Source organism: Lutra lutra, chromosome 5 (assembly GCF_902655055.1).
Source record: "Lutra lutra chromosome 5, mLutLut1.2, whole genome shotgun sequence".
Lineage (NCBI taxonomy): Eukaryota > Metazoa > Chordata > Mammalia > Carnivora > Mustelidae > Lutra > Lutra lutra.
The window spans coordinates 158,288,266-158,302,856 of NC_062282.1; positions in this window are offsets into that span (position 1 = coordinate 158,288,266).

Consider the following 14,591-nt stretch of genomic DNA (forward strand, 5'->3'; position numbering starts at 1 on the left):
AAGCCTTTCATCTTCTTGGTTACATTTATTTCTATGTATTTTATATTTGATTTTTTTTAAGTTCCATCTCTTTTTCTTCTTTTCAGTGTTCCAGAATTTATTGTTTATGCACCACAGCTAGTGCTCCATGCAATACATGCCCTCCATAATACCCACCACCAAGCTCACCCAACCTCCCACCACCTCCACTCCAAAACCCTGTTTGTTTCTCAGAATCCACAGTATTTCATGGTTTGTCTGACCCTCTTATTTCTCCCAACTCACTTCTCCTCTCCTTCTCCTAAGGTCTCCTGTGTTATTCCTCACACTCCAAAACTAAGCAAAAACATATGATAATTGACTCTTTCTGCTTGACTTATTTCATTTAGCATAATCTCTTCCAGTCCCCCCCCCCGGTTGATATAAAAGTTGAGTATTCATCCTTTCTGATGGGGGCAAAATACTCCATAGAATATATGGACCAATTGTCTTTATCCATTCATCCATTGAAGGCAATCTTCGCTCTTTCCACAGTTTGGTGACTGTGGCCATTGCTGCTATGATCATTGGGGTAAAGATGTCCCTTCCTTTCACTACAACTGTATCTTTGGGGTAAATACCCAGTAATGCAATTGCAGGGTCATAGGGAAGCTCTATTTTTAATTTCTTGAGCAATCTCCACACTGTTCTCCAAAGTGGCTGCACCAACTTGCATTCCCACCAACAGTCTAAGACGGTTCCCCGTTCTCCACATCCTCTCCAACACATGTTATTTCCTGTCTTATTAATTTTGGCCATTCTAACTGGTGTAAGGTGGTATCTTAATGTGGTTTTGATTTAATCTCCCTGATGGCAAATGATGATGAACATTTTTTCATGTGTCTGTTAGCCAGTTGTATGTCTCCTTTGGAGAAGTGTCTGTTCATGTCTTCTGCCCATTTTTTGATGTGATTATTTGTTTTTGTGTGTGTGTTGCATTTAAGGAGTTCTTTATAGATCTTGGACATCATACCTTTCTCTGTATTGTCATTTGTGAATACTTTTCTCCCATTCCTTGGATTACCTCTTTGTTTTGTTGACTGTTTCCTTTGCTGTGCAGAAGCTTTTGATCTTGATGAAGTCCCAAAAGATCATTTTTGCTTTTGTTTCCTTTGCCTTTGGAGACATGTCTTCAAAGAAGTTGCTGTGGACTGATGTCAAAGAAGTTACTGCCTATGTTCTCCTCTAGGATTCTGATGGCTTCCTGCCTTATGTTTTGGTCTTTTATCAATTTTGAGTTTATCTTTGTATATTGTGTAAGAGAATGGTCGAGTTTCATTCTTCTATACATAGCTGTCCAGTTTTCCCAGAACCATTTATAGAAGAGACTTTTTTTCCACTGTATATTTTTTCCTGCTTTGTCAAAAATTATTTGACCATAGAGTTGAGGGTCCATATCTGGGCTCTCTACTCAGTTCCCACTGGTCTATTGACTGTTTTTGTGACAGTACCATGCAGTCTTGGTGATCACAGCCTTGTAGTAAAGCTTGAAATCAGATAAGGTGACACTCCAGTTTTGCTTTCTTCTTTTTCAACATTTCCTTAGCAATTCAGGGATCTCTTCTAATTACATACAAATTTTAGGATTGTTGTTCCAGCTCTTTGAAAAATGCCAGTGGAATTTGTATTGGAATGGCATTCAAAGTATAGATTTCTCTGGGCTAGTATAGACATTTTAACAATGTTTATTCTTCCTATCCATGAGCATGGAATGGTCTTCCATCTTTTTGTGATTTTTTTTTTTCAAATTTTTTCATGAGCGCTTCTGTAGATCCTTGAGTACAGATCCTTTGCCTCTTTGGTTAGGTTTATTCAAAGGTATCTTATGGTTCCTTCTTGCTATAGTAAATGGAATTGTCGTAATTTCATTGTTACTGTACAAGAATGCAACTGATTTCTGTGCATTGATTTTGAATCATGCCATATTACTGAATTGCTGTATGAGTTCTAGTCAGTTTGGGGTGGAACCTTTATGTTTTCAACATAAAATATCATGTCATCAGCATATAGAGAGACTTTGACTTCTTCTTTGCCAATTTCAATACCTTTTATTTCTCTTTGTTCGTCTGATTGCTGTTGCTAGGACTTCTAGTACTATGCTGAACAACAGTGACAAAAATGGGCATCCTTGTGATCTTGATCTCAAAGGGAAGGCTGTGAGCTTTTCCCCACTGAGGATGATATTCACTTTGGGTTTTTCATAGATGGATTTTATTAAATTGAGGAAGTGTCCCCTTTATTCCTATACTTTGAAGAGTTTTAAGCAGGAACGTATGCTGTATTTTGTCCAAAGATTTTTCTTCATCAACTGAGAGGATCATGTGGTTCTTCTCTCTTCTCTTATTGATTTGTTCTATCATATTGATTGATTTCCAAATGTTGAACAATCCCATCCCAGGGATAAATCCCACCTGGTCATGGTGGATAATCTTTTAATGTGCTATTGGATCCTATTATCTAGGATCTTGTTGAGAATCTTGGCATCTATACTCATCAGGGATATTGGTCTGAAATTTTCCTTTCTGGTGGGAGTCTTTGCCGGTTTGGAGATCAAGGTAATGCTGGCTTCATAGAAAGTGTCCCGGAAGTTTTCTCTCTGTTTCTATTTTTTGAAACAGCTTCAGGAGAATAAGGTGATATTTCATTCTTTGAATATTTGGTAGAATTCCCGCAGGAAATCTGTCAGGTCCTGGGCTTCTTGTTTTTTTGGGAGGTTTTTGATCACTTCTTCAGTCTTGTTACTAGACAATGGTCTATTCAGATTGTCAATTTCTTCCTGTTTCAGTCTTGGAAGTTTCTAGGTTTCCCGCAGTGCATCTATTTCTTTTAGGTTGCTTAATTTATTAGCATATAACTGTTGACAATAATTTCAGATAATTCTTTCTATTTCTTTGGTGTTAGTCATGATCTCTCCCCTTTCATTCATGATTTTTTTTTTTTTATTTTGGGACCTCTCCCTTTTCTTTTGGATTAGTTTGGCCAGTGGTTTATTGATCTTATTAAGTCTCTCAAGGAAACGGCTGCTAGTTTTGTTGATGTACTCTACTGTATCTTTAGTTTCTAACTCCTTGATCTCAGCTCTAATCTTAATTCTTTCCCTTCTAGTGCATGGGGTTGGCTTACTTTGTTGTTGATTTTCCAATTCTTTAAGGTATTTAGAGAAGCAGTGTATTTGGGATATTTTAAAATTTTTTGAGTGAGGTCTGGATGGCTATGTATATCCCCCTTAGGACTGCCTTTTGCCATATCCTATAGGTTTTGGACTGATGTGTCTTCATTATCTTTGGTCTCCATGAATTATTTTTTCTTGGATTTCCTGGTTTATCTAAATATTATTTTGTTGTGACTGAGTTTCAATTTTAAAGTATTGTGGTCTGATAATATGCAGGAAATAATCTCAATCTATTGGTATCAGTTGAGCCCTGATTTTTGACATACTAGTGTGGTCTATTCTGGAAGAAAGTTCCATGCTTCTTGAGCAAGAAGACTGAGTATTCTGTTGTGTTAGGGTAGAATGTTGTCTGTGAGGTCTATTGGGTCCAGTTTTTCATTCAAAGCTCTTGTTTCTTTGTTGATTTTCTGTTTGGATGATCTCTCTATTGTTGAGAGTGTCATGTTATGATCCCCTACTCTCAATGTATTCATATTGATATGACTTTATTTTGATTTACAGTTGGCTTATGTATATGGCTGCTTCCATATCGGAGACATAAATATTTATAATTGTTAGACCTTTTTGGTGGATAGACCCTTAGAATGAAGCAGTGTTCTTCTGTGTCTCTGATCTCAGCCTTTAGCTTAAAATCTAATTTATCTGATATGAGTAATCACCACCTCAGCCTTCTTTTGAGGGCCATTGGTGTGGAAGATGCTTCTCCATCTCTTAACTTTCATCTGGATATATCTTTAGGTTCCAAAAGCATCTCTTGTGGACAGCATTGGAATGGGTACTGTCATTTTATCCAGTCTGCAACCCTGTACCATATTATGGAATATTTAGGGCCATTCGTATTGAGAGTCATTATTGAAAGAGAAGTTTTATTGATATCATGTTGCCTGTGAAGTCCATGTTTCTACAGATTGTCTCTATAAATTTCTGTTCTATGTCACTCTTGGGTTCTTCTTTATATAATCCCCCCTAATATTTCTTGTAGTGCCAGCTTGGAGGTCACATACTCTTTTAAACCTTACTGGTCTTATTAGCTCTTAACTCTCAATCCATTTTGAATGTCAGCCTTGCTGGATAAAGCATTCTTGGCTGCATGTTCTTCTCTTTTAGTGCCCTGAATATGTCTTGCCAGCCCTTTCTGGCTTACCAGATTTCTGTGCACAGAATCTGATGTTATTCTGATGGTCCTTCCTCTGTAGGTAAGGAATATCGTCCCCTTGGCTGCCCTTAAGACCTATTGTCAGAAATTATGATTAGTGAATTTCACAATCTAGTCTCTGGATGTCTTTATAGACTCCTTGACCTGGGTGGGGGGGGCGGGAGTGCCCTATAATGCATGAATACTTGTTCCATTCTCCATACTGGGGAAATTTCCATCCGTATTTGTTCAACTAGTATCTTCCAGTCTTCTTATTTCTCCAACCCTCAGGGATCCCAATAATTTTGACACTGGAATGTTTCATGGCAACATTATTTCCTAATTCTCCTTTCATGGCTTCTAAATTGTTGTTCCATGTCTCCTCCTGATCCTTTTCTTCTATCATTTTGTCCCCGAGATCACTAATTATATCTTCTGCCCTTTAGTACCCTAGCTGTTAGAGTAATTATTTTAGATTGGATTTCATTGATAGCATTTTTTTAATATTCTTTTTTTTATTAATTTTATTGTTTATAAACATATAATAAATTTTAATTCAGGGGTACAGGTGTGTGAATCGCCAGGTTTACACACTTCACAGCACTCACTATAGCACATACCCTCCCCAATGTCCATAATCCCCCCCAACCCCCCTCCCCCCATCAACCCTCAGTTTGTTTTGTGAGATAAAGAGTCACTTATGGTTTGTCTCCCTCCCAATCCCATCTTGTTTCATTTACTCTTCTCCTACCACCTTAACCCCCCATGATGCATCTGTTCTCCCTCATATCAGGGAGATCATATGATAGTTGTTTTTCTCTGATTGACTTATTTCGCTAAGCATGATACCCTTTAGTTCCATCCACGTCGTCGCAAATGGCAAGATTTCATTTTTTGATGGCTGCATAGTATTCCATTGTGTATATATACCACATCTTCTTTATCCAATCATCTGTTGATGGACATCTAGGTTCTTTCCATACTTTGGCTATTGTAGCCATTGCTGCTATAAACATTCGGGTGCACGTGCCCCTTCGGATCACTACGTTTGTATCTTTAGGGTAAATACCCAGCAGTGCAATTGCTGGGTCATAGGGTAGTTCTATTTTCAACATTTTGAGGAACCTCCATGCTGTTTTCCAGAGTGGTTGCACCAGCTTGCATTCCCACCAACAGTGTAGGAGGGTTCCCCTTTCTCCTCATCCTCACCAGCCTCTGTCATTTCCTGACTTGTTCATTTTAGCAATTCTGACTGGTGTGAGGTGATATCTCATGGTGGTTTTGATTTGTATTTCCCTGATGCCGAGTGATATGGAGCACTTTTTCATGTGTCTGTTGGCCATCTGGATGTCTTCTTTGCAGAAATGCTGTTCATGTCCTCTGCCCATTTCTTGATTGGATTATTTGTTCTTTGGGTGTTGAGTTTGCTAAGTTCTTTATAGATTTTGGGACTAGCACTTTATCTGATAGGTCATTTGCAAATATTATCTCTCATTCAGTCAGATGTCTTTTGGTTTTCTTAACTGTTTCCTTTTCTGTGCAAAAGCATTTGATCTTGATAAAAGCCCAAAAGTTCAATTTTAAATTTAAATTTTATTTATTTATTTTTTTTAAACATTATATATTTTTATCCCCAGGGGAACAGGTCTGTGAATCGCCAGGTTTAAACATTTCACAGCACTCACCATAGCACATACCCTCCCCAATGTCCATAACACCACCGCCCTCTCCCAACCCTCTCCCCCCTCAACCCTCAGTTTGTTTTGTGAAATTAAGAGTCACTTATGGTTTGTCTCCCTCCCAATCCCATCTTGTTTCATTTACTCTTCTCCTACCCCTTAACCCCCCGTGTTGCATCTCCTATCCCTCATATCAGGGAGATCATATGATAGTTGTCTTTCTCCAATTGACTTACTTCGCTAAGCATGATACCCTCTAGTTCCGTCCACATCATTGCAAATGGCAAGATTTCATTTCTTTTGATGGCTGCATAGGATTCCATTGTGTATATATACCACATCTTCTTTATCCATTCATCTGTTGATGGACATCTAGGTTCTTTCCATACTTTGGCTATTGTAGACATTGCTGCTATAAACATTCCGGTGCACGTGCCCCTTCGGATCACTACGTTTGTATCTTTAGGGTAAATACCCAGCAGTGCAATTGCTGGGTCATAGGGTAGTTCTATTTTCAACATTTTGAGGAACCTCCATGCTGTTTTCCAGAGTGGTTGCACCAGCTTGCATTCCCACCAACAGTGTAGGAGGGTTCCCCTTTCTCCGCATCCTCACCAGCCTCTGTCATTTCCTGACTTGTTAATTTTAGCCATTCTGACTGGTGTGAGGTGATATCTCATGGTGGTTTTGATTTGTATTTCCCTGATGCCGAGTGATATGGAGCACTTTTTCATGTGTCTGTTGGCCATCTGGATGTCTTCTTTGCAGAAATGTCTGTTCATGTCCTCTGCCCATTTCTTGATAGGATTATTTGTTCTTTGGGTGTTGAGTTTGCTAAGTTCTTTATAGATTTGGACACTAGTCCTCTATCTGATATGTCGTTTGCAAATATCTTCTCCCATTCTGTCAGTTGTCTTTTGGTTTTGTTCACTCTTTCCTTTGCTGTGCAAAAGCTTTTGATCTTGATGAAATCCCAATAGTTCATTTTTGCCCTTGCTTCCCTTGCCTTTGGCGATGTTCCTAGGAAGATGTTGCAGCAGCTGAGGTCGAAGAGGTTGCTGCCTGTATTCTCCTCAAGGATTTTGATGGATTCCTTTCTCACATTGAGGTCCTTCATCCACTTTGAGTCTATTTTCATGTGTGGTGTAAGGAAATGATCCAATTTCATTTTTCTGCATGTGGCCGTCCAATTTTCCCAACACCATTTATTGAAGAAGCTGTCTTTTTTCCATTGGACATTCTTTCCTGCTTTGTCGAAGATGAGTTGACCATAGAGTTGAGGGTCTATTTCTGGGCTCTTTATTCTGTTCCATTGAGCTATGTGTCTGTTTTTGTGCCAGTACCATGCTGTCTTGATGATGACAGCTTTGTAATAGAGCTTGAAGTCCGGAATTGTGATGCCACCAACTTTGGCTGTCTTTTACAATATTCCTTTGGATATTCGAGGTCTTTTCTGGTTCCACATAAATTTTAGGATTATTTGTTCCATTTCGTTGAAAAAAAAAATTGGATGGTACTTTGATAGGAATTGTATTAAATGTGTAGATTGCTTTAGGTAGCATAGACATTTCCACTATATTTATTCTTCCAATCCAAGAGCATGGAACATTTTTTTCCATTTCTTTGTGTCTTCCTCAATTTCTTTCATGAGTACTTTATAGTTTTCTGAGTATAGATTCTTAGTCTCTTTGGTTAGGTTTATTCCTAGGTATCTTATGGTTTGGGTGCAATTGTAAATGGGATTGACTCCTTAATTTCTATTTCTGCTGTCTTGTTGTTGGTGTAGAGAAATGCAACTGATTTCTGTGCATTGATTTTATATCCTGACACTTACTGAATTTCTGTACAAGTTCTAGCAGTTTTGGAGTGGAGTCTTTTGGGTTTTCCACATATCCTATCATATCATCTGCAAAGAGTGATAGTTTGACTTCTTCTTTGCCGACATGGATGTCTTTAATTTCTTTTTGTTGTCTGATTGCTGAGGCTAGGACTTCTAGTACTATGTTGAATAGCAGTGGTGATAAAGGACATCCCTGCTGTGTTCCTGACCTTAGCGGAAAGCTTTCAGTTTTTCTCCATTGAGAATGATATTTGCGGTGGGTTTTTCATAGATGGCTTTGATAATATTGAGGTATGTGCCCTATCCCTACACTTCGAATAGTTTGATCAGGAAGGGATGCTGTACTTTGTCAAATGCTTTTTCAGCATCTATGGAGAGTATCATATGGTTCTTGTTCTTTCTTTTATTAATGTGTTGTATCACATTGATTTGCAGATGTTGAACCAACCTTACACCCCTGGAATAAATCCCACTTGGTCGTGGTGAATAATCCTTTTAATGTACTGTTGAATCCTATTGGCTAGTATTTTGGCGAGAATTTTTGCATCTGTGTTCATCATGGATATTGGTCTGTAGTTCTCTTTTTTGAAGGGATCCTTGTCTGGTTTTGGGATCAAGGTGATGCTGGCCTCATAAAATGAGTTTGGAAGTTTTCCTTCTATTTCGATTTTTTGGAACAGTTTCAGGAGAATAGGAATTAGTTCTTTAAATGTTTGGTAGAATTCCCCCGGAAGCCGTCTGGCCCTGGGCTTTTGTTTGTTTGGAGATTTTTGATGACTGTTTCAATCTCCTTACTGGTTATGGGTCTGTTCAGGCTTTCTATTTCTTCCTGGTTCAGTTATGGTAGTTTATATGTCTCTAGGAATGCATCCATTTCTTCCAGATTGTCAAATTTGTTGGCGTAGAGTTGCTCATAGTATGTTCTTATAATTGTCTGTATTTCTTTGGTGTTCGTTTTGATCTCTCCTCTTTCATTCATGATTTTATTTATTTGGGTCCTTTCTCTTTTCTTTTTGATAAGCCTGGCCAGGAATTTATCAATCTTATTAATTCTTTCAAAGAACCAGCTCCTAGTTTCATTGATTTGTTCTATTGTTTTTTTTTTTTTTTTTTTTTTTTTGGTTTCTATTCCATTGATTTCTGCTCTGGTCTTATGATTTCTCTTCTCCTGCCGGGTTTAGGGTTTCTTTCTTGTTCTTTCTCCAGCTCCTTTAGTTATAGGGTTAGGTTGGTACCTGAGACCTTTCTTGTTTCTTGAGAAGGCTTGTACCACTATATGTTTCCCTCTCAGGACTGCCTTCGTTGTGTCCCACAGTGTTTGAGCTGTTGTGTTTTCATTATCATTTATTTCCATGAATTTTTTCAATTCATCTTTAATTTCCTGGTTGACCCATTCATTCTTTAGAAGGATGCTGTTTAGTCTCCATGAATTTGGGTTTTTTCCAAATTTCCTCTTGTGATTGAGTTCTAGCTTCAGAGCATTGTGGTCTGAAACTATGCAGGGAATGATCCCAATCCTTTGATACCGGTTGAGACCTGATTTATGACCAAGGATGTGATCTATTCTGGAGAATGTTCCATGTGCACTAGAGAAGAATGTGTATTCTGTTGCTTTTGGATGAAATGTTCTGAATATATCTGTGATGTCCATGTGGTCCTGTGTGTCATTTAAGGTCTTGATTTCCTTGTTGATCTTTTGCTTGGATGATCTGTCCATTTCAGTGAGGGGAGTGTTAAAATCCCCTAGTATTATTGTATAATTGTCGATGTGTTTCTTTGATTTTGTTATTAATTGGTTTATATAGTTGGCTGCTCCCACGTTAGGGGCACAGATATTTAAAATTGTTAGATCTTCTTGTTCGACAGTTCCTTTGAGTATGTTATAGTGTCCTTCCTCATCTCTTATCATAGTCTTTGGCTTAAAATCTAATTGATCTGATATAAGGATTGCCACTCCTGCTTTCTTCTGATGTCCATTAGCATGGTAAATTCTTTCCCACCCCCTCACTTTAAATCTGGACGTGTCTTCGGGTTTAAAATGAGTTTCTTGTAGGTAACACATAGATTTTTTTTTTTTTATCACTTCTGATACCCTGTGTCTTTTGATTGGGGCATTTAGCCCATTAACATTCAGGGTAACTATTGAGAGATATGAATTTAGTGTCATTGTACTGCCTGTAAGGTGACCATTATTGTATATTATCTCTGTTTCTTTCTGATCTACTACTTTTAGAGAACCCTTTCAATATTTCCTGTAGAGCTGGTTTGGTATTTGAAAATTCTTTCAGTTTTTGTTTGTCCTGGAAGCTTTTAATCTCTCCTTCTATTTTCAATGATAGCTTAGCTGGATATAGTATTGTGGCTGCATGTTTTTCTCGTTTAGTACTCTGAATATATCATGCCAGCTCTTTCTGGCCTGCCAGGTCTCTGTGGATAAGTCTGCTGCCCATCTAATATTTTTACCATTGTATTTTACAGACTTCTTTTCCCAAGCTGCTTTCAGGATTTCCTCTTTGTCACTAAGACTTGTCAATCTTACTATTAGGTGATGGGGTGTGGACCTATTCTTATTGATCTTGAGGGGGGTTCTCTGAACCTCCTGGATTTTGATGCTTGTTCCCTTTGCCGTATTGGGGAAATTCTCTCCAATAATTCCTCCAAGATACCTTCTGCTCCCCTCTCTGTTTCCTCTTCTTCTGGAATCCCAATTATTCTAATGTTGTTTCGTCTTATGGTGTCACTTATCTCTCGAATTCTCCCCTCGTGGTCCAGTAACTGTTTGTCCCTCTTTTGCTCAGCCTCTTTATTCTCTGTCATTTGGTCTTCTATATCGCTAATTCTTTCTTCTGCCTCATTTATCCTAGCAGTGAGAGCCTCCATTTTTTATTGAACCTCATTAATAGCTTTTTGATTTCAATTTGGTTAGATTTTTGTTCTTTTATTTCTCCAGAAAGGGCTTTTATATCTCCCGAGAAGTTTTCTCTAATATCTTCCATGCCTTTTTCGAGCCCGGCTAGAACCTTGAGAATCGTCATTCTGAACTCTAGATCTGACATATTACCAATGTCTGTATTAATTATGTCCCTAGCCTTTGGTACTTCCTCTTGTTCTTTTTTTTTTTTTTGTGGTAAAATTTTCTGCCTTGTCATTTTGTCCAGATAAGAGTATATGAAGGAGCATGTAAAATACTAAAAGGGTGGCAACAACCCCAGGAAAATATGCTTTAGCCAAATCAGAAGAGATCCCAAATCATGAGGGGGGAGAAAGGGGATAAAAAGAGTTTCAGAAGAAAAAGAAAAGAAACAATTAAAAAGAAAAAATATAAAAAGGAAAAATATATATATATATATAATTAGATAAACTAGTTAAAAAAAGTTAAGAAAAGGGTAAAGTTAAAAGAATTTAGCAGAAGAAGAAAAAAATTTGAAAAAGAAAAAAAAATTAAATTAACTGCAAGGCTAAAGAATCATGGGGAGAAAGCCATGAGTTCCATGCTTTGCTTTCTCCTCCTCTGGAATTCCGATGCTCTCCTTGGTATTGAAACTGCACTCCTTGGTAGGTGAACTTGGTCCTTGCTGGGTTTCTTGTTGATCTTCTGGGGGGGGGCCTGTTGTAGTGATTCTCAAGCGTTTTTGCCCCAGGCGGAGTTGCACCCCCCTTACCAGGGGCTGGTCTGAGTAATCCGATCGGGTTTGCTTTCAGTAGGTTTTTTCCCTCAGCGGTTTCTGTAGAGTTCGCGAGGGCGGGAATGAAGATGGCAGCCTCCCGGTCTCCTGTCCAGAGGAGCGGAGAGCGCGGGGCCCCACTCCTCAGTGCGCCCTCAGAGAACAGCGCCCAATTACTCCCGTCACCCTGGCCTCCGTCCGCGCTCATAGCTGACCGAGCCTGTGACCAGTTCAAGGTAACCCCGAGCTTAGAGCTCACTCCTTGGCTCTGTCTCTGTAGCCGGCTTCTCTTTTCTAATACCTGTAAGCTCTGAGACACTCAGACACCCCCGATCCTTCTGTGACCCTGTGGGACCTGAGGCCACGCTGACCCTGCATGGGCTTCACCCCGGTTAAGCTTCTGGAGCGATGTCCCTTGGCAGAACAGACTTTTTAAAGTCTCGATTTTGTGCTCCGTTGCCCACCGCTTGCCAGGAGCTGTCCCCTCCCCCCACGGTCTATCTTCCTGTCTCTTTGGATTCACTTCTCCACCAGTCCTACCTTTCAGAAAGTGGTTGATTTTCTGTTTCTAGAGTTGCTGTTCTTCTTCTCTTGAATCTCCCGTTGGATTTGTAGGTGTTTGCAATCTTTAGATAACCTATCTAGCTGATCTCCTGCTACCTGAAGTAGTCTCAGCCTGCTACTTCTCCTCCATCTTGACTCCTCCCTTCGATAGCATTTTTTAGCATCTGACAGATTGGCTGTCACTTTTGCCTTTCAAGATTCTATGTTGTCACTAATGTTTTTTTTTTTTTTAAGATTTTATTTATTTTTTGACAGACAAAGATGACAAGTAGGCAGAGTGGCAGGCAGAGAGAGAAGGAAGCAGGTTCCCTGCTGAGCAGAGAACCAGATGTGGGGCTCAATCCCAGGACCCTGGGATCATGACCTGAGCCAAAGGCAGAGGCTTTAACCCACTGAGCCACCCAGGCACCCCGTCACTAATGGTTTTCTCCATTGCCAGGATATTTGTTACCCTGAATTCCCTCTCTGGCATACTGATTATGTCCATGTCTAGTAGTTATGTGAAAGAGGGCACAGTCTTTGAATTTTTTCCTCATTGGGTGTTCTTTCTAAAAGTCATTTTGATGAGAGGTGGTTGAGGGGAAGTTTATCTGCACATATCAAGCATGATAGAGTCAAGGTGCTCCCTGGTAAGTTTCAGAGCAATCGGAAGCCCAAAACAAAACAAAAACAAAAACAAAAACAAAAAAAAAGAGAGAGAGAGAGAAAAGAGGGGGAGAAAAGAAAAAAAACAAAAAAAACAAAAAAAACAAAATAGCCAAAAAGAGCCCAACAGTAAGATTATAGGGCACCTGAGTGGTTCAGTGTGTTAAAGCCTCTGCCTTCAGCTCAGGTCATGATCCCAGGGTCCTGGGATCAAGCCACACATCAGGTTTTCTGCTCAGCAGGGATCCTACTTCCTCCTCTCTCTCTGCCTGCCTCTCTGCAATCTTGTGATCCGTGTAAAATAAATAAATAAAGCTTTAAAAAACAGTAAGGTGTATAAAGTACGTAAACAAAAATGAACAAAAAGACTGACAAAACTAAAGAGAAGAAAGAAAAAAAAAGTAAAAAAGAAAAACCCAGCCAGGATGAACCTCAAGAATAAGATTTACATAGTACAAAAGCAAAAACAAATACATAGAAACACTGACATAAAATAAGATGGGAAGGTGGTTATAAATCCTCGATGTGGGCAAGGATGGTTATTTCAGTTCTCCTTGGTGTATCTTGATATCAAATTTCCAGAGATAAAGGGAAATTAAAATTGGTTTATAATAGTGGTAGTATTGAATAGGGTAAAGGATTACCTTGAAGCTTATATCTATATGTACATTAAAAAATAAAGCAAAAGCAAAAGAAACAGTATATGTATGAAAAAAATTTAAGTTAAATAGTGATTATGTAATATGTTGTATTACATCTAGCTGTAATAAGTATGTTAAAAATGAAAGAACAATTGTGAGAACAAATTAAACAAAATTTGTATCTATGAAATCTACAGGTTTTGGGGCAATACTGGGAGCTTAATATATTGTTTTCCCCTGATGTTCGGGTTTTGCAGTTTTATGGGGACCCTGCTATTGTCCTCTTGCTCTTTTGCCTTGTCTTCTGGGGGACGGGCCTGCCGCACTGTTTTTAGTCAGTATGGCTTGGGCTGAGCTGTCCTGCCATCTATCTGTGGAAACTGGCTTTTTGGGTTTTTGTTCTCTGGAGGCTTTTGTTCTTTATTGGTTCTTTGCTTTTTTGTTTTTGTTTTTGTTTGTTTGTTTGTTTGTGCCTTTTCAGAGGGTCAGTGTAAAGAAAATTGTCCTCACCCAGTTCTCAGCCTCAGAGAGAAGCCTCACTCTGCTCCCTCTGAATGGTCCAAAACAAAGACACTGCCCCCCCAACTCTGCTGAACACCACAGCCTCCCCAGGTGTACACTCCCAGCCACTGTCTCCATGATTGCCAGAGTCCCCACTTGTCTCTGCACCCCCTTGCCTTAAACTGCAAGCAATATTGGTCCAGGGGATCCCTATCCAGGTGATGTTGGTGTGGGGACTGCTCTCTGGGGTCCACATCATGACTTGGCAGCAGTGAAGGTCTGGGAAGGCTGCAGGTCCAGGACCTCAAGCAGGAGTCTGAGTCAGGCTATCTCGGGCAGGGGCAGGGGTTCACACAGTCTCAGTGGTGGTGTAAGCAGCAGAAAACCGTGGGTATAGGGACCACCAACCGGAGACCCTGTCGGGCTCTCTCAGACATGGGTGGGCACCAGCTGTGACTGCCCTGGGATTGTGGGCTTATATCCGTGTCTGCAGTTGCCTGATTCCACAAACTGCCCCTTAAGACTCATGTTTTTTTTTTTTTTTTTTTTTTTTTTGAGTGTTGTTAACTAGAATCCAGGTTAATGCTGCTCCTCAAGAACAGGACACTTTTGTATTGGGGTACTACTTCCAATGGGTCACTTCCGGTGGCTCCCTTCCCCTTCTTAATTTTTTTTTAAGATTTTATTTTATTTATTTGACAGATAGTGATAACAAGTAGGGGGGGGGCGGG